Consider the following 25,501-nt stretch of genomic DNA (forward strand, 5'->3'; position numbering starts at 1 on the left):
GATCAGCAACAGCCGTGCTGTACTGGAAACTATTCCACCGGAGGACAGAGCTAAGGAGACTCAGGAGTTGGACTTGGATAAGGACGATCTGCCCATGGAAAGAGCACTGGGATTGCACTGGTGCGTTGAAACAGATGCGTTCAAGTTCAGAATCTCGATGCAGGATCGACCATGTACAAGACGGGGCATCCTGTCTGTGATTGGTTCTGTTTACGACCCTTTGGGATTTCTTGCACCATTTACACTACCAGCCAAGTTAATTTTGCAGGATCTCTGTAAGAAGAAACTTGGATGGGATGAGAGTATAACGCAAATCATCTCAGCGATGGACAGAGTGGTTAAAAGATCTCAACAAGATCTCGGAGTTCAGAGATCGAATCAGATTTGCACAGCTGCAACACTTTTCTGACGCGAGTGAAAGTGGTTATGGTACTGTTTCGTATTTGAGGTTGGAAAATGATGACAGTGAAGTACATACTGCGTTCTTAATGGGAAAGGCCAGAGTGACACCATTGAAGCAAATGACGATTCCCAGGATGGAGCTTGCAGCCACAGTTTTAGCCGTTAGAATTGACATATTACTGCATAAGGAGCTACAGCTTGAGCTGGTGGAGTCTACATTTTGGACTGATAGCATGACAGTGCTTAAGTACATTAATAATGAAAACAAACGTTTCCTAACCTTTGTAGCAAACAGGGTCTCTTTAATAAGGGATGCTACTAAGGTATCACAGTGGAAGTTTATTAATACCAAGGAGAATCCTGTGGATGAGGCGTCTAGAGGATTAACAGCGGACCGCTTCTTAAGTAATAAGAGATGGATCAGCGGGCCAGAGTTTCTCTGTAGACCAGACGGTGAATGGCCAAAGTTTAAGCTGGAAACTGAAATCCTTACCAATGATCCGGAGGTCAAACAAGACATTGATTAAGAAGGTTAAATCGTTGGGTATTAATAGTGAGGTTGCAAGATGGATTCAGCAATGGCTGAATGGGAGATACCAGAGGGTAACGGTTGACAATTGTATGTCAGGTTGGAGGCCAGTGTCTAGTGGAGTGCCCCAAGGATCTGTGTTGGGTCCACTGTTGTTTGTCATTTACATTAATGATCTGGATGATGGTGTGGCAAATTGGATTAGTAAATATGCAGATGATACTAAGATAGGTGGAGTAGTTGATAGTGAGGTAGATTTTCAAAGTCTACAGAGAGACTTGGGCCTTTTGGAAGGGTGGGCTGAAAGATGGCAGATGGAGTTTAATGCTGATAAGTGTGAGGTGCTGCATTTTGGTAGGACAAATCAAAATAGGACGTACAGGGTAAATGGTAGGGAATTGAGGAATGCAGTGGAACAGAGGGATCTGGGAATAACTGTGCATTGTTCCCTGAAGGTGGAATCTCATGTGGATAGGGTGGTGAAGAAGGCGTTTGGTATGCTTGCCTTTATAAATCAGAGCATCGAGTATAGAAGTTGGGATGTAATGTTGAAATTGTACAGGGCATTGGTGAGGCCGAATCTGGAGTATGGTGTGCAGTTCTGGTCGCCAAATTATAGGAAGGATGTCGACAAAATGGAGAGGGTACAGAGGAGATTTACTAGAATGTTGCCTGGGTTTCAGCACTTAGGCTACAGAGAGAGGTTGAACAGGTTGGGTCTTTATTCTTTGGAGCGTAGAAGGTTGAGGGGGGACTTGATAGAGGTTTTTTAAATTTTGAGAGGGACGGACAGAGTTGACGTGGGTAGGCTTTTCCCTTTGAGAGTGGGGAAGATTCCAACAAGGGGACATAGCTTCAGAATTGAGGGACAAAGGTTTAGGGGTAACATGAGGGGGAATTTCTTTACTCAGAGGGTTGTGGCTGTATGGAATGGACTTCCGGTGGAAGTGGTGGAGGCTGGCTCGATTTTATTATTTAAGAGTAAATTGGATAGGTATATGGATAGGAGGGGATTGGAGGGTTATGGTCTGAGTGCAGGTAGATGAGACTAGGTCAGGGAGAATGGTCGGCGTGGACTGGTAGGGCCGGACAGGCCTGTTTCCATGCTGTAGTTGTTATATGTTATATGTTATTGTAGTGAACGTCATTAGTAAGGATCCGCTAGATTCCACAAACTATCTAATTACTTACTTTTCATCATGGAATAGATTGAAGACTGTGGTGGCTTGGTTTCTTAAATTAAGAACAATGCTTTTGCAGTGGTCTCGTAAGAGAAAGAAAATTCGGACTGCTATGAGTAGTTTGGAAACGGATCCTGACAAGTGGAAAGTCAAGGTGGACACGAGAATATTTACCTTTAATTCAGGAATGTCAACGATGGTTGAGAGTGAGAAGAAATTTTATTCCAGGTGATATCGTTTTGGTGGTTGATTCTACTGCACCACGAGGTTCTTGGTTGATGGGCAGGATACTGGAGATTATGCCGGACGTTAAAGGTTTTGTGCGTACGGCACGACTTCAAACTAAGGACAATATTTTGGTAAGACCAATAACCAAGATATGCCTGCTTCTGGAAGGTGAAGGAGAAGATTGAAGAATTGCGAAAGAAATTTGTACGCTGATGTATATGTAATGCGTATTGTTTTGTTATTGGATGAATATTAAGCTTTTATAGCTCCTTTGATATCTATTAGTAATTGCTTTGTTATATACGCAGAACAATTAGGGGCCGGTATGTAGGAGCCATTTATGCTTAGTCCAGTTATTGTCATTGTGTTATGGCTATGTTTCAATATTTCTAGTTTATGTCTTTTTTTTGCCTGCTTGTGGGTGTGACTTAATGTTTAATTGGGAGTGTCTAGATGGGAGGAGGCTAGTGTGTGTCGACAGAGGTTGTGGGTCAGTTTAGACTCGGAGGATGGTGAGCATACAGTTCTTTACCACGCGCTCGTACCATACGCTTGTATCATCTATATTTGTAAGAACCATACGGTAATAACTGCAAGAATTTCTAGATATTGTTTGAAGAAGAAACAGTTGATAAAGTACGGGAACTGATTTATTACTCTATGATTTGTGCTACTTTAATAAAACCAATTAATGAAGAAAAGGAGTTTGGAAGATTCGTTTTGTCATATCAGGGTGCGACGTGTGCGTAAGCTATAACTACATTTCATCCCCGAGAAGTAATGGCTATCGAAGTGGGATTTCGAGATGGTATAGAAACTGCCATTACAAATACATTGTTGAAAACAGTTAAAGCTAATGATAAAAGATTTTTTTTAACAGCTAAAACTCCATTAGTAAAAAATAGATTACTGCCGTTTGCTTGGAATAATCAAATATTACAAGTCTGGGAACAGAAGGGTATTAAACATATAGGAGATTGCTATGAAGGAAATCATTTTTTGACATTTTCTCAATTGAGAAATAAATATCAAATTCCAGGGAATAGTCTTTTTTTCTATTATCAATTACAATCTTTTTTAAGGGAAAAGTTAGGTAATTCAATGTTTCTATTTCAAATTAAAGGAATTGAATCCTTGATTCAGGGCAGGGGAACTAAAAAAATTATATCTTCAATGTATAAATTATTACAAAAATCTAGTCCAGAGATAGGAATTCAAAAATCAAGACAAAGATGGGAAACAGATCTGAATATTAACATTGATGAACCAAGTTGGGAAAGATTGTGTTTAGACAGTATGAAAAATACTATCAATGTGAGATATAGTTTAGTACAATATAATTTTTTACATGAATTATATTTAACTCCGAAAAAATTAAACAATTTAAAACCAAACTTATCTGAAATTTGTTTTAGATGCAACCAAGATGTGGGTACCTTTTTACACTCCACATGGGCATGTCCGAAGGTAACTCCTTTTTGGAAAGACCTAAAAAAAAATTTGGAACAATTGATGAATAAGACCATACCATTGGATTCAAGGTTGTTTTTATTGGGAGATATTAAAGGAATATTACCAAGGTTAATTTTAGATAAATATCAGGAAAGATTTCTCAAAATAGCAATAGCAAAAAAATGTGTAGCGGTCACTTGGAAAGATCACAATGAAATAAGAATTGAAAGATGGTATGCAGAAATGCGTAGTTGTATCCCATTAGAAAAAGCTACTGAAATCTGTTTAGATATGATTTCTTTTTGAAAGTTTGGAACCCATTCATTTTAAAATAGGACTAAGAATTGGAAATATATAAATTCAGGATTGTTTTGATACCCTTAATAAGAAATTAATAAGAAATTAGCCAGAAGTGTTTCCTTCTTGACTCCAGGTTTCCTTCTTTCTTTCTTTTTTTCTTTCTTTCTTCTTCCTCTCTTTCCTCTTTTTTCTAACTGGGGGGTGGTGGGGAGGGGGGTTGTGGGTGAGGAGACAATACAGAACAATACATGTATAATTGAATTTATAATGTAGGTATCATTGGGTACTATGAGTTGTAACATGTATGTGCTTTGTTAAAATTTAAATAAAATAAAAAATAAAAAAATTAAAGAGGAATTTGAACACAAAGATAAGAATGTTAAAACTGAGGTAGGAAGCCGGAGCAGTAAGGCACTAACACTCAGTATTCACTGCCCTGCAGGCAGGAAGAGAAGATCCCAATGTCCACAGTGGAGGGTCAGTCAGGTCCACAAAACTCCACCAGTCAGGTCCCAGATCCTCATGGGAATGGCAGACAGCAAGGACCAGCTCGTTAGATACAAATCAACATCTCCATCTCTCCAAATCAGTCTGCAAACAACAAGAGAAGCCGTTGAGATCACTTCTCATTCTTCTAAACCCCAACTGGTGCAGATATTCCACTTCCATGGGTACCGATTGTGAATAATCAGCCATAATCACATTGAATGGTGGTACTGGCTCAAAGGGCCAAATGGCCTACTCCTGCATCTATTGTCTATTGTTCAGTCCCTAACTTCAGGCTCCAATTTAAAGATGAAAATTAAAAAAAACCTGCAACTGCAGGAACATCTGAGATAATGACAGACCCAGCTGGAATCCACTATGTCTTTGGAGAGAGAAACAGAGATGAGACCTGGATCTGAAACTCCATTTCTTCCCGGAGATGCTGCCTGACCTTCTGTATTTATTCCTAATTCTCCTATTAAAGGTAACATTAGCAAATTTGCAGATGACACAAAGCTGGGTGGCAGTGTGAACTGTGAGGAAGATGCTATGAGTTTGCAGGGTGACTTGGACAGGTTGTGTGAGTGGGCAAATGCGTGGCAGATGCAGTTTAATGTGGATAAATGTGAGGTTATCCACATTGGTGGTAAGAATAGCAATGGAGATTATTATCTCAATGGTGTCAAATTAGGAAAAGGGGACATACAACGAGATCTGGGTGCCCTAGTGCATCAGTCACTGAAAGGAAGATTGCAGGTACAGCAGGCAGTGAAGAAAGCCAATGGAATGTTGGCCTTCATAACAAGAGGAGTTGGGTATAGGAGCAAAGAGGTCCTTCTGAAGTTGTACCACACCTGGAGTACTGTGTGCAGTTTTGGTCTCCAAATTTGAGGAAGGATATTCTTGCTATTGAGGGCGTGCAGCGTAGGTTAATTCCCAGGAATGGCCGGACTGTCGTATGTTGAAAGACTGGAGCGACTCGGCTTGTATAGGCTGGAATTTAGAAGGATGAGAGGGGATAAGATTATGGATAAGATTATTAAGGGATTGGACACATTAGAGGCAGGAAACATGTTCCCAATGTTGGAGGAGTCCAGAACTTGGGGCCACAGTTTAAGAATAAGGGGTAGACCATTTAGAATGGAGATGAGGATAAACTTTTTCAGTCAGAGAGTTGTAAATCTGTGGAATTCTCTGCCTCAGAAGGCAGTGGAGGCGAATTCTCTGGATGCTTTCAAGAGAGAGCTGGATAGAGCTCTTAAAGATAGCGGAGTCAGGGGGTTTGGGGAGAGGGCAGGAACGGGGTACTAATTGTGAATGATGAGCCATGATCACATTGAATGTTGGTACTGGCTCGAAGGGCCGAATGGCCTCCTACTACACCTATTGTCTATTGTCCTCCTGTTTCATTGTAGAATTCCCCATTGGCGGAGGACGTTGTTCTCAGGAAACGATCAAGAACAGGATGAGGCCCCATCAAGCCGGCCCTGTCATTCATCAAGACCACGGCTGATCTTCTACCTCAGCACCATTTAACTGCACCGTCCCTGTCTCCCTCAATTCCCCCAATGTGCAGACATCCATCCACAATTCTCCACAATCCTGCAGTGAAGTATCGCTGCACCTCCCTCAACCCTCCTGCAGTAAAGGCCAACATACCATCCACCTTCCTGTTCACTTGCTGCACCTCCATGCTGCCTCTCAATGATCGGTGTACAAGGTATCGCATCCAAGGTATCCGAACTCTCCCAGTTTATAATAAACAGCCAGCCTTGTCCATCAAAGTGGATCTCTGCATTGTTCCAAATGATATTCCATTGATCACTCTGTCATCCTGTCTATATCTCCCTACCGCTGAATTCTCTTCACATCCTCCTCGCTGCTCACAATCCCATCCAGCCTCGATTCACTTCATCTGTTGACAGAGCCTCCACACTGACGGTGGATAATTCCAAAGGGCCAGTGCACTCTTCGTGAGGAATGTCCTGTAGTTTCACCCCTCAACCTCCTAAACCACAGTGAGAAAAGTCCCAGCCCATCGTACTCCTGCTTATAACTCAAAGCTTATAGAACTGTGAACAACCAAAACTGGGGAGGCTCTGCCGGGGCTGAAATCCCTGTGCAGACTGTACTAAGTGTGTACCAATGGGACACACTTGCTTTGTACATAATGACAGATAACTGGCACTCGCTGTATGACTCACACTCTGCATGGTGGGCTGCTGTGGAAGATAGATTGCTTGGGATCGACAGGGAGCAAGCTGACTGAATAGAGGATGTTTAATGGGAATGGAGGGCCTGTGATGAGTTGTGCAGAACATTGGCGAGGATGCATTTGAGGAATTGTGTTCAATTTTGGTTATCCTGTAATAGGAGGAATGTTATTAAGCTGGAAAGAGTGCCCAGAGGATTTATGAGCATGTTTCCAGGACATGAAGGCCTGAGCTATTGGGAAAGGTTAGGTAGGCTAGGATCTTTATTCCACAGAGCACAGGAAACTGAGGGATGATCGTATAGAAATGTATAAGATAATGAGGGGAATGGACAGGGTAAATGCACATTCCCGAGAGTAGGGGAATCAAGAACCTGGGGACATAGGTTTAAGCTGAGAGTGGAAAGTAGTAATCAGAACCAGAGGGGCAACATTTTCCACACAGCGGGTGGTGGGTATATAGTGCGAGCTGCCAGAGGAGGTAGTTATGGCAGGCACTATAACAATATTTAAAAGGCATTTGGACACGTACATGGATTGGAAAGGTGTTGAGGGACATGGGCTAAACGGGAGCAGATGAAACTAGTTTTGTTTATTAGTTTAGAGTAGCAGCAATCAGCAGCATAGCAGCAATCAGCAGCATAGCAGCAATCAGCAGGAGAAGCAGCAATCAGCAGCAATAGCAGCAATCAGTGTGCGTGTGTGTGAGAGAGAGCAGAGACCGTAGTATTGTGTGGGGATAGTAAGGAGGAAGACCTGTGTGATCTCCCGGACAAGTTTCGATCGCCTAGCTTGGGGTCGGAGAGGAATTTCCCGGATTTTTTTTTCCCAAATTGGCCTGGGTTTTTTATCCGGTTTTTCGCCTCTCCCAGGATATCACTCAGTTCTTTTGGGTGGGCGGTTGGAGCGGTTGGAGTAGCGTCCGGGCGGTAGTTTTTGGAAACCGAGCACGGGCCTTTGTTCTTACAGAGGCCCAGGAGCGGTTGGAGCGGTTGGAGCAGACCACTCTGCAACGTTCCCAGTTAAGGGGGAGTATGAGTGCTCGGGCAGTTTATTGTTCTGGGTGTCGGATGTGGGGAATCTGGGAGTCTGATAGTCTTCCAGACATCCACATCTGCGCCAGATGCGATGAGATGGGGCTCCTAAGGGACCATATTAGGAACCTGGAGCGGCAGATTGATGACCTCCGTCTGGTCGGGGATAGTGAGGAGGTTACAGAGAGGAGTTATAGAGAGGTGGTCACTCCAAGACCACGGGAGGTAGACAAGTGGGTCACGGTTAGGGGGGGCAAGGAGCAGAGGCAGGGACTAGAGTACCCCAGTGGATGTACCCGTTGGCAATAAATACTCGTTTAGGTACTGTTGGGGAGTACAGCCTACCTGGGGGCAGCGACGTCGCCCGGGCCTCTGGCACGGAGTCCGGCCCTGTTGCTCAGAAGGGTAGGGAAAGGAAGAAGAGAGCGATAGTGATAGGGGACTCTATAGTGAGGGGGTCAGATAGGCGATTCTGTGGACGCAGTCGGGAGACCCGGATGGTAGTTTGCCTCCCTGGTGCCAGTGTCCGGGATGTATCTGAACGTGTCCAAGATATCCTGAAAGGGGAGGGAGAGGAGCCAGAGGTCGTGGTACATATAGGTACCAACAATATAGGTAGGATAAGGGAGGAGGTCCTGAAAGGAGAATTTAGGGGGCTAGGAAGAGAGTTTAAAAAAAAGGACTTCCAAAGTGATAATCTCAGGCTTACTGCCTGTGCCACGCGATAGTGAGAATAGGAATGGAGTGAGGTGGAGGATAAATACGTGGCTGAGGGACTGGTGCAGGGAGCAGGGATTCAAGTTTCTGGATCATTGGGACCTCTTCTGGGGGAGGTATGACCTGTCAAAAAGGACGGGTTGCATCTGAACCTGAGGGGAACCAATATCCTGGCGGGGAGATTTGCTAAGGTAATTGTGGAGACTTTAAACTAGTACGGTTGGGGGGAGGGACTCAAACACAGATAGCTAATAGGCAGTGTGTGAGGCAGGAGGCAGTAAAGGGAAACACTCAGACCCAATATGTAGGAGGGAAAGAAGTGAAAAGAAATAAACTGAGAATAAGAAATGATGGGTCCCTTAAATGTGTATATTTTAATGCTAGGAGCATTGTAAGAAAGGTGGATGAGCTTAGAGCCTGGATTGACATCTGGAAGTATGATGTTGTGGCGATCAGTGAAACATGGTTGCAGGAGGGTTGCGATTGGCAATGAAATATTCCAGGATTTCATTGTTTTAGATGTGATAGAATCGGAGGGGCAAGAGGTGGGGGTGTTGCATTGCTTGTCAGGGAGGATATCACAGCAGTGTTTTAGCAGGACAGACTAGAAGGCTCGATTAGGGAGGCTGTTTGGGTGGAACTCAGAAATGAGAAAGGCTTAGCAACACTTATAGGGGTGTATTATAGACCGCCAAATAGGGAACGAGAATTGGAAGAGCAAATATGTAAGGAGATAGCAGATATTAGTAGTAAGCACAGAGTAGTGATTGTGGGTGATTTCAATTTTCCGTACATAGACTGGGAATCACATTCTGTTAAAGGGCTGGATGGTTTGGAGTTTGTAAAATGGGTGCAGTGTAGCGACCATAGAGAATGGTCCTGGTCGTCGAACCCTCAGATTGGCCAGCAAGGTCACGTGTGAGCGCGACCGTAGGGAGTGGTCCAGAGAGCGACATCGCTGATTGGACAGCGTTGTCATGTGCGCTTTTGGCGCCCGAAAAGAGTTAGTTCGGAGACGTCTTCGAAGAAGACAGTGAGTTTTTGATGGTTGTCCGTTATCTTGTTGTTAAACCTTTGTATACGAATATTGCTGTCGCAATAAACTTCTTCCACAAAGGACAAGTTTCCGGACTCGCCATATTGGTGACCCCGACGTGATCTGGGCGATCACCAACCATGGACGAACACGACGCCCCGTTGTTGGATGCTGCGCATGGCACACCGGAGTTAAGCGCAGTAAGCGTTCACCTTCCGTCGTTTTGGACACATCAACCACAATCTTGGTTTGTCCACACCGAAGCCCAGTTTCATTTGAGAAACATATCCACAGACGCGACGAAGTATTACTACCTCGTCAGCGCTCTATCGCCGGAGACGACCACACGAGTGATGCGGTTCATCGTAAATCCTCCTGCGGAAAACAAGTACGAGGCCATGAAGGCACTGTTACTACGAACCTTCGGGTTCCATAGGCATGATCGCGCCAAAAAACTTCTGCACCTACCGGATCTCGGAGATCGACGGCCGTCCGTTCTCATGGCCGAGATGATGATGCTGGCCGGTGAACATACGGATTGCCTCATGTTCGAGCAGGCATTCCGAGAGAAGCTTCCCGAGGATGTCCGACTGCTGCTGACGGATTGTTCTTTTAAGGACCCAGAAGCATATGCAGAAAAAGCTGATGCGCTCATAGCAGCCAAATCGAAGGGGAGTGGTTCGATCAACAAGGTCTCGACATCAGTTACCACGCCACAGCGACATCAAGATGGCGCCGCGTCTCCCGCCAGTCCTCCAAAAGCCCGCCAAAAAGATCCGCACAAGCGCGGCTGGGGCTATTATCATCTACGATGGGGTAGAGAATCCCGCAACTGCCGCTCACCTTGTACTTTCGCGGGAAATGCCTCGGCCGATCGTACATAGGGGCAGTTGCCATTGGCCAGAACAGACGCCTCTACGTCCGAGATCGATTCACGGACACAGAATTTTTAGTGGACACGGGAGCCATTGTCAGTATAGTGCCGCCGACCGACCTTGAGACCAGATCGGGTAAGGCAGGTCCTACCCTCATCGCGGTTAATGGCAGCCCCATCCGCACGTTCAGTACACGGAAGATGTCCCTTGTGTTAGGCCTCCGCACGTATGAATGGCCATTCATTATAGCAGACGTCAGACAAGCGATCCTAGGCGCAGATTTTCTCTGGGCCTTTTCACTGGTCCCCGATGTCCGCGGTAACGACTTCCGACCCTCCGCCAGCGAGGAGCCAGTCGCTCCGACAATCGCCTCCCCGCCCAGCCCTACTGTCCAGGCCGTCGTCGCGGCCCCTGACTCGTATGCTGAGGTCCTGGCGGAGTTTCCAGAGCTGCTCATCCAGCGTTTTGACACCCCTTCAGCCAAGCACGACGTGGTCCACCACATTCGCACCGACGGCCCTCCCGTTTTCGCTCGGGCCAGGAGACTACCGCCAGACAAACTGGTGGTGGCACGGGCGGAATTTAGGAAGATGGAGGAAATGGGCATTGTCCGTCAGTCCGACAGCCCATGGGCCTCGCCGTTGCATATGGTCTCCAAGGCATCTGGGGGGTGGAGACCATGTGGCGATTATCGGCGTCTAAATGCTGTCACCACGGCTGATCGCTACCCCATACCGCACCTGCAGGACTTTTCGTCTGGGCTGGAAGGGGCGGTGGTGTTCTCCAAAATCGATTTGGTGCGAGGATACCACCAGATTCCGGTGCGGCCGGAGGACATACAGAAAACTGCCACGATTACTCCGTTCGGGTTGTTCGAATGGTTGCGCATGCCTTTCGGTTTAAAGAACGCGGCACAGGCTTTCCAACGACTGATGGACCGTGTGGGTCGGGGTTTACCCTTTTTGTTTATTTATTTAGACGACATCCTGGTCACCAGCCCCTCAGTGCAGGAACATCAGGTCCACTTGCGGACTGTGTTCCAGCGGCTCCAAGACCACGGGCTAATTATCCAACCCTCCAAGTGTCAATTCGGCCTCCCTTCTCTTGATTTTTTAGGGCACAGAATCACCCCTGCCGGCGCCACCCCTTTGCCCGAGAAGGTGGAGGCTATCCGGGCATTTCCCAGGCCCACCACAGTGAAAGGGCTGCAGGAGTTCGTAGGTATGGTTAACTTCTACCATAGGTTCGTTCCGACAGCTGCGCGGGTCATGCGCCCGCTCTTCCAGTGCCTTGCGGGTAAACCGGTAGAGTTGATATGGTCCCCGGCCGCAGAGTCGGCTTTTACAGCAGCTAAGGCAGCCTTGGCAGACGCCACCATGTTGGTCCACCCGAGCCCCTCCGCCCCCACGGCCCTGACGGTTGACGCGTCTGACGTGGCGGTGGGTGGGGTTTTGGAACAGCAGGTCGGTGGCCGTTGGCAGCCCTTGGCGTTTTTCAGCCGGCAACTAAATTCGGCTGAGCTGAAGTATAGCGCATTTGACCGAGAGCTTCTAGCCCTCTATTTAGCTGTTCGTCATTTCAGGTATTTCCTTGAGGGCCGCCCATTTGTGGCCTTTACGGACCATAAACCATTAACATTTGCATTTTTCAAATTGTCCGACCCATGGTCGGCCCGCCAGCAGCGGCACCTGACTGCCATCTCCGAATTTACCACCGATGTCCTTCATGTCGCGGGTAAGCTTAATGCCGTTGCTGACGCCCTGTCTAGACCTGCTTGTTCCCCCATTTCGGCGGTGGACTGCGAGGTGGATCCCCAGGAGCTTGCGGAGGCACAGCTTCTGGCGGATACCGCCTCGGCATACCAGTCCACCACTTCGGGGTTGAAGTTGGCTCAGGTAGCCTGCGGGTCGGAAGGCACAAAAGTCTGGTGTGATGTTTCCCTTCCCCGTCCCAGGCCGGTAGTGCCGCCCTCCCTTCAGCGCCGGGTTTTCGATGCCATTCACGGGCTGGCGCACCCGTCCATCCGCTCCACCTCTGCTTTAGTAGCAGCTCGGTTTGTCTGGCATGGCCTACGTAAACAGGTAGCGGGTTGGGCACGTTCCTGCGTTCCCTGCCAGACCGCTAAAGTCCAGCGCCATGTCCAGCCCCCCGTACAGGAGTTTGAGGTCCCAGCAGTTCGTTTTTTCCACATTCACGTGGATTTAGTCGGGCCCTTGCCTTCCTCCCGGGGCTACACCCATCTCCTCACGGTGGTGGATCGGTTCACCCGGTGGCCAGAGGCTTTCCCATTGGCAGCCTCTTGTGCCAGAACTTTGGCCCTCCATTGGGTAGCACGTTTCGGGGTTCCGGCAGTTATTACCACCGACAGGGGGCCACAGTTCACTTCGTCCCTCTGGACCACGCTAGCCGAGCTGTACGGTTCCCGGTTACAACACACTACAGCATACCACTCCCAGGCAAATGGGCTTATGAAGAGGTTCCACCGTCAACTCAAGGCGTCCCTCAGTGCAAGGCTTGAAGGCCCGGACTGGGTAGACCAACTCCCCTGGGTCCTTCTGGGCATCCGGACTGCTCCTAAGCAAGATCTCGGTGCTTCGTCCGCGGAGCTAGTGTATGGCTCGCCACTTCGAGTACCCGGGGATTTGTTTCCGGACCCCTCAGACCAGCTGCCTCCAGTCCCATCAGTCTTAGCATCGCTCCGGGCACGAGTGGGTTCCCTGGCCCCAGTTCCGACTTCACGTCATGGGTGTCCCATGGTACATGAACCGCCTTCCCTGAAGGACTGTGAGTTTGTGTTTTTGCGAAAGGATTCCCATCGTGCCCCGTTGCAGAGGGTCTATGAAGGGCCGTTCCGGGTTTTGCGTAAGGGGACGGCTACCTTCACCTTAGACGTGGGCGGCAGGAGTGAGCTCGTCTCGGTGTCCCGGCTTAAACCTGCACACTTGGATCCGGATCAACCAGTCCTGGTCGGCCAACCCCCTAGGAGAGGCCGGCCTCCGTCAGTTCCGCTCAGTCCAGGACCCCCCGCTCCGGCTGTTCCTCCAAGTCCGGAATCTCCGGCTCCTGTGGTTCAGGCGCCCCCTCTCCTTACTCGTTATGGTCGCGAAATCCGGCTCCCTGCTAGGTTTCGTACCTCGGGTTCTGGGGGGGGTCATGTAGCGACCATAGGGAATGGTCCTGGTCGTCGAACCCTCAGATTGGCCAGCAAGGTCACGTGTGAGCGCGACCGTAGGGATTGGTCCAGAGAGCGACATCGCTGATTGGACAGCGTTGTCATGTGCGCTTTTGGCGCCCGAAAAGAGTTAGTTCGGAGACGTCTTCGAAGAAGACAGTGAGTTTTTGATGGTTGTCCGTTATCTTGTTGTTAAACCTTTGTATACGAATATTGCTGTCGCAATAAACTTCTTCCACAAAGGATGGCGGCACGGTAGCGCAGCGGTAGAGTTGCTGCTTTACAGCGAATGCAGCGCCGGAGACTCAGGTTCGATCCTGACTACGGGTGCTGCACTGTAAGGAGTTTGTACGTTCTCCCCGTGACCTGCGTGGGTTTTCTCCGAGATCTTCGGTTTCCTCCCACACTCCAAAGACGTACAGGTATGTAGGTTAATTGGCTGGGTAAATGTAAAAATTGTCCCTAGTGGGTGTAGGATAGTGTTAATGTACGGGGATCACTGGGCGGCACGGACTTGTGATATGATATGATGACAAGTTTCCGGACTCGCCATAGCAGGTTAGTTTTTTGCAGCAATACGTAGAGGTACCTACCAGAGAAGGGGCCGTGTTGGACCTCCTGTTAGGAAATGAGACGGGACAGGTGACGGAGGTATGTGTTGAGGAGCACTTTGGGTCTAGTGATCACAATGCCATTAGTTTCAATATAATTATGGAGAAGGTCAAATCTGGACCAAGGGTTGAGATTTTGGATTGGAGAAAGGCTAATTTTGAGGAGATGAGAAAGAATTTAAAAGGAGTGAAATGGGACATTTTGTTTTATGAAAAGGATATAATAGAGAAATGGAGGAAATTTAAAGGTGAAATTTTGAGAGTACAGAGTCTTTATGTCCCACAGGATTAAATCACATACTGGCGAACCTTTAGTACAACCTAAAGATATTAATGAGAGATTTCTGCAATATTATAAAAATCTATATTCAGCTAAAACGACAGAAAATAGGATAGGAATAGAAGCATTTAAAAAAAAATGTAATCTGAAGGGGTTGGATTTACAAAATAGAGAATCACTAAATGCGGAAATTTCAGTAAAAAAAGTTGAAGAGTCTATCAGATCATTAAAAAATGGTAAAACACCGGGACCAGATGGTATCGGTTCGGAATTTTATAAAACATTTTATGATCTGATCACACCACGTCTGAAGATACTTTATGAAAATATCTATATTTGTCAGAAACTACCAGAAACGTTAAATGAATCTATTATAACACTTATACCTAAAATAGACAAAGATCTGGAGGACCCAGGATCATATAGAGCTATAGCTCTTTTAAATACTGATCAAAAGATACTAACGAAAATATTAGTACAAAGATTAAGCACAGTTATTAATAAACTAATTCACCCCGATCAAACAGGATTTATACCAAAACGATATTCCTCATATAACCTCAGACGATTATATAATATTATATATTCGAAAAGAGGTATTAATAAAGACTTAGTAATTATTTCGTTAGATGCGGAGAAAGCCTTTGACCAAGTGGAATGGTCTTATTTGTTTTCGGTTATGGAATTTTTTAATTTGGGAGAGAAGTTTATCACTTGGGTTAAATTATTATATACCAATCCAACAGCTAGAATAATAACAAATCAAATACTATCAAATAAATTTAATCTATTTCGAGGCTGCAGACAGGGTTGTCCTTTATCCCCACTATTGTTTGCACTTGCATTAGAACCTTTAGCTCAACGGGTGAGAATACATCCTGAAATATATGGATATGACACCACAAATACTGAAAATAAAATTTCTTTATATGCGGATGATGTATTACTTTATATCACAAACCCGGAAATTAGTATTCCAAATTTACTAAAATTAATAACTGAATTTGGATCATATTCAGGATATAGTATTAATTGGAACAAAAGTGAACTTATGCCGATAAGGGTAAATAATCTACATATATTACAACAATTTCCTTTTAAGATAGCAAACGAAAAAATAAAATATCTTGGAATTTATGTAACAAAAAGATTTGATTCTTTATTTAAATCTAATTTTCCGCTCTTATTGAATAAATTAAATAAAAATATTTTATATTGGAAAACATTACCAATCTCAATGATAGGTAGAATTAATGCAATAAAAATGATTTTTCTTCCACAATTATTATATCTTTTCCAAATGATTCCGATATATCTTCCTAAAAAATTTTTTAAAAAAATTGATTCCATAGTCACTAACTTTATCTGGGATTATAAGAGCCATAGAATTAAAAAAGAACACTTATGTAAACCAAAAATAAATGGAGGTCTAGCTCTACCAAACTTTACGTTTTATTATTGGGCAGTCAATATTAAAAATATTAACTTTTGGTTAGTAGAGACAGATAAACAACCAACCTGGTTAATAATGGAAAAAGAAGATTGTTCGCCCTTTGAAATTAGTTCGATTTTATTCGCCAATAATAAAATAAGTAAGAAAACCTATAGTGAAAACCTTATAATAGATAGTGGAATACGTATTTGGAAACAAATAAAGAAAACATTAAAATTGGAATGTATACCACTAGCTCTTACTATTGTAAATAACATCACATTTAAACCTTCAATGATAGATAAAGGTTTTTTACAATGGAAAAACTGTGGAATTAATAAGATGGGAGATCTCTGTAGGGAAAAAATTTTCCTTTCATTTCAAGAATTACAACAAATTTATGGATTACATTCAAAAGATTACTTTAGATATTTACAAATTAGAGATTATGTAAAAGCAAATACACATGAAATTAGAAATAGAAAGACAGAGATTTTAGATGAATGTTTGAATAAACACCCAAATACAGAAAAATTGATATCATATATTTATAATATTCTACTGGAAAACGACGCTCCAAGTACAGAAATATATAAACAATCATGGGAAAATGAATTAGGTCAAATTATTAGACCTGATATATGGGATGAAAGTTTACAACACATACATCACTGTTCGCTAAATGCTAGACACTCTCTTATACAATTTAAAATATTACATAGACTACATTATTCAAAAGTTAAATTACATAGTATTTTTCCAAATATATCTGCCATTTGTGACAAATGTCAGCAATTGGAAGCTAATTTAACGCACATATTCACAAACTGTGAAAAAATCACTAAATTCTGGACAGAAATATTTAAAATAATTTCGAATGTTGTTAATAGGAAGCTGATCCCTGACTCAAACTTAATAATACTGGGAATATTAGAAACAGATCAATTATTAACAACGAATCAAAGAATTTTTATTGATTATAGTTTAATAATTGGGAAAAAATTAATACTGAAATTCTGGAAAGGTCCTACATCCCCCACAATTAAAATGTGGATTACAGGAATGTCGGAGACACTTCATCTGGAAAGATTGAGACTTGTACTAGTGGACAGGTTGAATCTTTTCAGAGGAATATGGTCTCCATTTATTGTATATTTAAAGGGTCAGAATGGCTTGGTTCGAGGACATGACCGTGGCCTGAATAATGGAATGGAGGAAGAATTATGAATAATAAATCATGGATATATCTCCAATGATAGATAACTTTTTTAATACTCCATTCATTTCTCCAATTTGGATCTCTTATTTTTATTTTATTTTTCTCTATCTTTTCCTCTCTTAAAAAAAAAGTATAGAAATATGTAGGACATAATTGTTAATATTAATAATATCACGAATGTGTGTAATAAGTAAATTTTATTAATATGTATTTATGTTTAATAAAAATATTTATCAAAAAGAAGGAAATTAGAAAAGCAAAAAAGAGATATGAGGTTGCTTTGGCAAGTAATGTAAAAGTAAACCCTAAGGGGTTCTACAGATATGTCAATAGCAAAAGGATAGGGGGAGATATTAAACAATTTCTTTTCTTCGGTATTCACCGAGGAGAAGGATATTGAATTATGTGAGGTAAGCGAAACAAGTAGAGTAGTGATGGAAATTATGAGAATCAAAGAAGAGGAGGTACGGACACTTTTGAAAAATATAAAAGTGGATAAGTCTCCAGGTCCTGATAGGATATTCCCTAGGACATTGAGGGAAGTTAGTGCAGAAATAGCAGGGGCTATGACGGAAATATTTCAAACATCATTAGAAACGGGGATGGGGCCGGAAGATTGGCGCATTGCGCATGTTGTGCCTTTGTTTAAAAAGGTTCTAAAAGTAAACCTAGCATTTATAGACCTGTTAGTTTGACGTCTGTGGTGGGAAAATTAATGGAAAAGATACTTAGGGACAATATATATAAGCACGTGGATAAACAAGGCCTGATTAGAAACAGTCAACATGGATTTGTGCCTGGAAGGTCATGTTTGACTAATCTTCTTGAATTTTTTGAAGAGGTTACCAGGGAAATAAATTGATAAGGGCAAGGCTGTGGATGTTGTCTATATGGACTTCAGGAAGGCATTTAACAAGGTTCCACATGGAAGGTTGATTAAGAAGGTTAAATCGTTGGGTATTAATAGTGAGGTTGCAAGATGGATTCAACAATGGCTGAATGGGAGATACCAGACGGTAAAGGTTGACAACTGTATGTCAGGTTGGAGGCCAGTGTCTAGTGGAGTACCCCAAGGATCTGTGTTGGGTCCACTGTTGTTTGTCATTTACATTAATGATCTGGATGATGGTGTGGCAAATTGGATTAGTAAGTATGCAGATGATACTAAGATAGGTGGTGTAGTTAATAATGAAGTAGATTTTCAAAGTCTACAGAGAGACTTGGGCCTTTTGGAAGGGTGTGGGCTGAAAGATGGCAGATGGAGTTTAATGCTGATAAGTGTGAGGTGCTGCATTTTGGTAGGACAAATCAAAATAGGACGTACAGGGTAAATGGTAGGGAATTGAGGAATGCAGTGGAACAGAGGGATCTGGGAATAACTGTGCATTGTTCCCTGAAGGTGGAATCTCATGTGGATAGGGTGGTGAAGAAGGCGTTTGGTATGCTTGCCTTTATAAATCAGAGCATCGAATATAGAAGTTGGGATGTAATGTTGAGATTGTACAGGGCATTGGTGAGGCCGAATCTGGAGTATGGTGTGTAGTTCTGGTCGCCAAATTATAGGAAGGATGTCGACAAAATGGACAGGGTACAGAGGAGATTTACTAGAATGTTGCCTGGGTTTCAGCACTTAAGCTACAGAGAGAGGTTGAACAGGTTGGGTCTTTATTCTTTGGAGCGTAGAAGGTTGAGGGGGGACTTGATAGAGGTTTATTTAATTTTAAGAGGGACGGACAGAGTTGACGTGGGTAGGCTTTTCCCTTTGAGAGTGGGTAAGATTCTAACAAGGGGACATAACTTCAGAATTAAGGGAGAAAAGTTTAGGGGTAACATGAGGGGTAACTTCTTTACTCAGAAGGTGGTGGCTGTGTGGAATGAGCTTCCGGTGGATGTGGTGGAGGCAGGCTCGATTTTATTATTTAAGAGTAAATTGGATAGGTATATGGATAGGAGGGGATTGGAGGGTTATGGTCTGAGAGCAGGTAGATGAGACTAGGTCAGAGAAAGTGGTCGGCGTGGACTGGTAGGGCCGAACGGGCCTGTTTCCGTGCTGTAATTGTTATATGGTTATATGGTTTATTATGGTCACATGTAGCAGTGAAAAGCTTTTTGCTGCACGCTATCCAGTCAACGAAAAGAGTAGACATGATTACAATCAAACCATCAGTGTACGGATACAGGATAAAGGGTGTAATGTTTAGTGCAAGATGAAGACACGTGTAGATGGGGCATCTTAGTCAGCATGGGCAAGTTGAGCCAAAGGGCCTGTTTCAATGCTGTATGATTTAATGAGTCTATGACACCTCGAGTGAACTGGCAAGAGACAATAATACACTCCATGTACTCTAAGGGCGCAAGCTTGTAAAATACACATCACTGTATGACAGGCACAGAGCTGAAGCAATAAGGCATCGTGATGCAAGGACAAAGAGCCCAGAATTGCTGTGTGGAGCCACAGGTATCCAGCACCAACACCTGTGTTGTACAGAAAGACATGAACACACTGCACTACATTGTGAAGTCACAGCCCAGTACAGCCCACACTCAGCCCAGTGTGCACAGAGAGCTTTGCACCAGCCACCCCCAACTCTGGAGAGACACAGACCTGTACAAAGCAACTGTGGACTGACTGAGACTGCCCTGTAGAGCTCCATGCTGTACAGGGAGATGGACAAGTAGAAACCAACCACAGTCGTCAAAGACATCAACTCTGATGTTTTTCTCTGGGGCATCTTTTTTTATCATGTCCCCCTCACTTTAAAGCTATTTCCTCTCATCTGACATGTCCTCCGTAGGAAACGGATCTGACTATACCCTGCCTTCTCAGAATTTTATAAAGTTCTGTCGAGTCACCCCTCAGTGTGGGGCAATTTCTTTACCCAGAGTGATCATGTGCTGCCAGACTTGGTGGTGGAGGTAGACAGTATAGTGGGATTTAAGAGGCTTTAAGATAGACACATAAATATGCAGGATGGAGCAATGTGGATCTTGTGCAGGCAGAGCAGATCTGTTTAATTTGGCATCATGTTTGCCACAGACATTGTGGGCAGAAGGTTCCTCTGCTGATCTATGTTCAGACTGGGAGTACCTCAGCATGGTGCAGGGGAGGTGAATCTTTGGAGTTTTCTATCCCATTGAGTTGTGGGGACCAGACGTTGTCAAACACTGTTTGACAAGCACCGAGCTCATGCCATAAGGCTCCATAATGAAAGGTCACAGAGTCCAACAACCCAGCACTACTCTGTCACAGGTTCCTTTGTTGTACTGAAAGACATGAACACCCCCTGCACTACTCTGTAGGTTAAGAGAATGTCTGGAGTTTACTACACCATAGGGTTGTGGGGGTCAGATCACTCTAGGTATTTGAAGAGGGAAACAATGTTTTTTTTCCAGAGAAAACCCAGTGCAGGTCATGGGATGAACGTACAAACTTCTTAAAGACAGCACCCGTAGTCAGGATCAAAGCTAGATCTCTGGCATTGCAAGTCAGCGACTCTACCATTGCGCCACCCTGCCGGCCATGTAGGAAAGATGTGATTACATTGGAGAGGAGATTCACCACAATGTTGCCTGGGGTGGAATGTTTCAGTTATGAAGGGAGGCAGGACAGGCTGTGTATGTTTTCATGGTGCAGGAGAGACTGAAGCTAACCAGATAGAGATGTACAAGATTATGAGAGGCACTGATCAGGTAGATAATAAGAAACCTTCCCCCCAGGAAGAGGTGTCATAGGCACATGTTTAAGGAGAAAAGAAAGAAGTTTCAGGGGATATGAGGAATCATTTATTTTTTCATCTAGGCAATGGTTAATATCTGGAATGCACTGCCAGAGGGGGTGGTGGAAGCCGGTATTTACGAAACGTGCTGATAATAGAGTAATACAGTGTGGAAACAGGCCCTTCAGCCCAACTTCCCCACATCAACCAACATGTCCCATCTACATGAGTCCAAACCTGCCTGCGTTTGGCCTATATCCCTACAAACCTGTCCTATCCATCCACTTCTCCAATAATTTCGAAAACATTGCAATAATCCCTGTTTCAACTATCTCCTCTGGCAGCTCGTTCCATACTCCCACCACCCTTTCTGTGAAAAAATTATTCCCTATTACTTCCTTCCCCCTTCACCTTAAAGCTATGTCCACTGGTTCTCATTGAAGGTATTTATTCACAAAATGCTGGAGTAACTCAGCAGGTCAGGCAGCATCTCAGGAGAGAAGGAATGGGTGACGTTTCGGGTCGAGACCCTTCTTCAGACTGGTTCTCGATTTCCCTGTTATGGGCAAGAGAATCTGTGTGTCTATCCAAGCAATTCTTCTTAAGATTTTATACACCTCTAGAAGATCACCCCTCATCCTCCTGTGCTCCAGGGAATAGAGTCCCAGCCTGAACCGTCTGCCTATAGTTCAGACCCTTGAGTCCTAGCAACATGACTTCTGTAATTCTTCTCCTCTTCATTCTGACTTCTGTAAACCTTCTCTGTACCCTTTCCAATGACAACATCTTTCCTGTAACAAAGTGCCCAGAACTGAACACAATACTCTAAATGCGGTCTAACCAATGTATTGTAAAACTGCAACATGACCTCCCAACCTCTATGCTCAACAGGTAGACACAAAAAACTGGAGTAAGTCAGCGGATCAGGCAGCATTTCTGGAGAAAAGGAATTGGTGACCGTTTTGGGTCGAGACCCTACTTCATATTGAGAGTCAGGGATAGGAGAAAGAAGAGACAATGTACTCAATACTGACTGATGAAGGCAAATATGTCAAAAGCCTTTTTGACTACCTTACCTACCTGTGATGCCACTTTTTAGAAACTATGAACCTACACTCCTAGATCCCTCTGTTCGATAACACTTCCCAGAGACCTACCATTCATTGTGTTTGTCCTACCATGTTCGACTTTCCAAAATGCAACACCTCACATATCTGTTTTAAATTCCATCAATCATTTCTCAGCCCACTTGATCAACCGATCAAGACACTCCTGCAGTTTTTGACAACCATCTTCACTATCTGCAATAGCACCCAGTTCTGTACCACCTGCAAATTTGCTAATCTTGCCACGTATATTCTCATCCAAATCATTGATATAGGCGACAAACAGTAATGGACGCAGCACCAAGCCGAGGCACACCACTGGTCGCAGGCCTCCAGTCCAAGAAGCAGCCTTCCATCATCACCCTCTGCTTCCCTCCATGAAGCCAATTTTCTATCCATTCAGCTATCTCTTCTTGGATCCCATATGATCTAACCTTCCAGAGCAACCTACCATGTGGTACCTTGTTGAATGTTTTGCTGAAATTCATATGTACACCATCTGCATGTAAATTGGTGAAACACCGTGGGTAACACTGGGAGAGATGGTTGACAGCTTGATCAAGCTGGAAAAGGCCAAATGGCAATCGTAAAAATAACATAAGTAAAATGAGGTCAGAAGAGTAACAGGACATTTGTTGAGCTGCCATGGGGAGAGGTTGAGGAAGATCCAAGCGGAGATGTGTTTGTCGGAGGTGCATGATTTACAGCTGTTGTCAGAGCAATCTGATATCAGGGGAATGCTGAAGAGTCTGTGAAATCTGTCATGGTTCTATATGTAAGGATGACATGAATCTTTGTATCACATGGCCATTGCATTTGACGCTCCTAAATAAAGTCTTGATGGCCTTGTCCTATCTGTAGTGTGTTTTAAAGTTTTCTTTAATAGACGGTCCAAATAACATCTGAAAGAACAATTGGTTCAGTGAGGCATACTCAGAGCTGAGGACTCAGGCAGCCAAAGCCAGTGCAGGCAGTGGTGGAGTGTCAGTCACACAGTTGTACAGTGTAGAATCAGGCCCTCGGGCCACTGAGTATATTCTCTCCATCCCCCCCACACCACCATCATCATGCCCTATACTAATCCCACCTGCATGCATTATTCCATATCCCTTTGTGCTCTGCTTATTCAAGTACCTGCCCAGGTATGTCTTCAATCTTGTTTCTGTCCCACCACCTCCTCTTGCAACTCATTACAGATATCAATGACCCTGTGTGAAGCACTTACACCTCAATTCACCTTAAATTATGTTCCCTCTCACCTCAAACCTATGCTCTCCAGTTAAGCACTCCTACCATGGGTAACGGATTCTAGCTGTCCCCCATCTATGCCACTCAGAATGTTATGCACCCCTAACATGTCATCTCTAGCCTCCTCACTCCTGACAGAGCAGCTACCCAATCTCACCTGCAGGCCCACCGAATCGAGGCAAAGTTCTTGCAATAATTTCCGCACACTATCTGGCTTAAGCAAATCTTTCATGTGGTGTGTCAACCAGAACTCCAGGCAATACTCTCAATACTCTCTAATCAACAGTTTGTGCAACTGATGTCCATCTCTTGTACTCAAAGACTCAGCTGATGAAGGCAAGAATGCACATTCAAAACTCCGCTGCCCGTCTACTCACCCACACCCCGATCCGTGACCATATCACCCCCGTCCTTTATAAACTCCACTGGCTCCCCATCCCCCAGAGAATCCAGTACAAAATCCTCCTCATAACCTACAAAGCCCTCCATAACCTGGCCCCATCCTACCTGACCGACCTCCTCCACAGGCACACTCCCACCTGCACCCTCCGCTCTGCTGCTGCCAATCTCCTATCCCCCCACATCCGGACCAAACTCAGATCCTGGGGGGACAGGGCTTTCTCCATCGCTGCTCCCACCCTATGGAACTCTCTACCCCAAAACGTTAGAGACTCCTCCACACTCACCACATTCAAAACATCGCTGAAGTCTCACCTGTTCAGTACTGCCTTCAACCACTGAAGGTCACCTCACCTTCTGTCTCCTTTCTCTGTTCGTTTATTTATTTACTTATTTATCTATTTATTCATTTCCCTATGTTCTCTAAATCTCCGTAAAACGTCTTTGAGTATATGAAAAGCGCTATATAAATAAAATACATTATTATTATTATTATTATTGGCCTTTTTCACCGTCCGGCGCGGCCTGGAATGTGGCAACTTCAACAGCCTGACCGCGGGAGAAGACGGCAGGGGAAGAGAAAATACATTCTGGCCTTCCATCACAGTGAGGAGGTGACTGGAGGAGACTCATTGTGATGGATGTTTATTTAATTTTTTTTGTGTTGGTTGTGATTGTGTGTGAAATTGTTTATTTTTATTGCTCTATTGCTCGACTGTGGGTGACCTTTCATTTCACTGCACATCTTGTATGTGACAAATTAACTTGACTGGACTTGACTGTGTACTGGTATCCCAAGGCCAATCTACTCAGCAACACTTCTGCAAGACCCATCCATTGACTGTAAATCTGCCCTGATACACTACCAAACATCCATCAAGTTGCACTTATCTGAGTTAAATTCCACCTGTCATTTCCTTGTCCACTTTCTCAATTGATCTAAATCCTGTTGTCAACATGAACAACCTTTTACCCTGTACACTGTACCATCATTGTGGTGTCACCTGCAAGCTTACCAACGATATCATGTACATTCTCACAAAATGACTCATATGTATGACAGAGAACAGAGGAACCAGTAACATACTGGGCAGAAGCCTCCAGTCTGAAATGGGAAGGAATGCAATGATGCTAAAGAGGACACAGATGGAGGATGGACACAGCACCAGAGGGAGTTACACAGAGAGTGAGTGAGTCAGAACCAAGGAAGAATTGGACCACGAAGATGAGAATGCTAAAACTGATGCAAGGAACCAGTGGATAAGGTACGAACACAAACTCACTGTTCACTGCCCAGCAGGCAGGAAGATGTCACAGTGGAGGAGCAGTCAGACGCACAAGATTCAACCAGTCAGGTCCCAGATCCACCTGGGAACGACAAAGAGCAAGGACCAGCTCAGTTAATACAATCGCCACCTTCCCCATCTCTCCAAGTCAGTCTTGCGACCTCACCCCCTCACCTCCTGGCCGATACCTCCGGCCACACCAACATCTCCCCGCCGGGGGGAAGGAAGCCTCACCTCCATCCCCGGGCCCAGGCCGCTCCCCCTCCGTGGGCCTCTCCGCGCCGGGACCGGCCGGTTGCCGAGGCAACGACGTCACTGACGCGCGAGACCTCTGTGACGTCAGGCGCACGTCGCTCCGTGAGGTTCCCCCACTTCACGTGACAAGGACGGCCGCAGCCAGGGGCAGAGGGAGCTGTCAATCCCCTAGCACTGACGGAAAATTACATAAAATAATAAAAATAAATATGGAATGCAAATGAGAGTGGCTGGCAGGTAATGAGATCGTATTCCTTCCTGCCAAGATTAAAAAGGACACAAAGTGCTGGAGCAACTCAGCAGTTCAGGCAGCATCTGTGGAGAA

The 25,501-nt window shown here is 44.7% G+C and overlaps 1 protein-coding gene across 2 annotated transcripts in view; it reads right to left on the minus strand.

The window, feature by feature from the left end:
- The window catches only part of LOC144609472 (histone H2B 1/2-like), a 38,745-nt gene extending 13,522 nt beyond the window's left edge, over positions 1 to 25,223 (minus strand). The window contains exons 1-4 of one of the 2 annotated variants that reach the window (XM_078427952.1): positions 25,096 to 25,223; positions 24,919 to 25,003; positions 4,512 to 4,683; positions 3,777 to 3,828 (exon numbers count right to left, since the gene is read on the minus strand). The gene's annotated coding sequence lies outside the window, so the exon portion shown is untranslated. The remainder of the gene's footprint in view (positions 1 to 3,776; positions 3,829 to 4,511; positions 4,684 to 24,918; positions 25,004 to 25,095) is intronic. The other variant, XM_078427953.1, reaches the window with a different exon arrangement.
- Between the last annotated feature and the right edge of the window lie 278 nt (positions 25,224 to 25,501).

This window comes from Rhinoraja longicauda, chromosome 34 (assembly GCF_053455715.1).
Source record: "Rhinoraja longicauda isolate Sanriku21f chromosome 34, sRhiLon1.1, whole genome shotgun sequence".
NCBI classification, from domain to species: domain Eukaryota; kingdom Metazoa; phylum Chordata; class Chondrichthyes; order Rajiformes; family Arhynchobatidae; genus Rhinoraja; species Rhinoraja longicauda.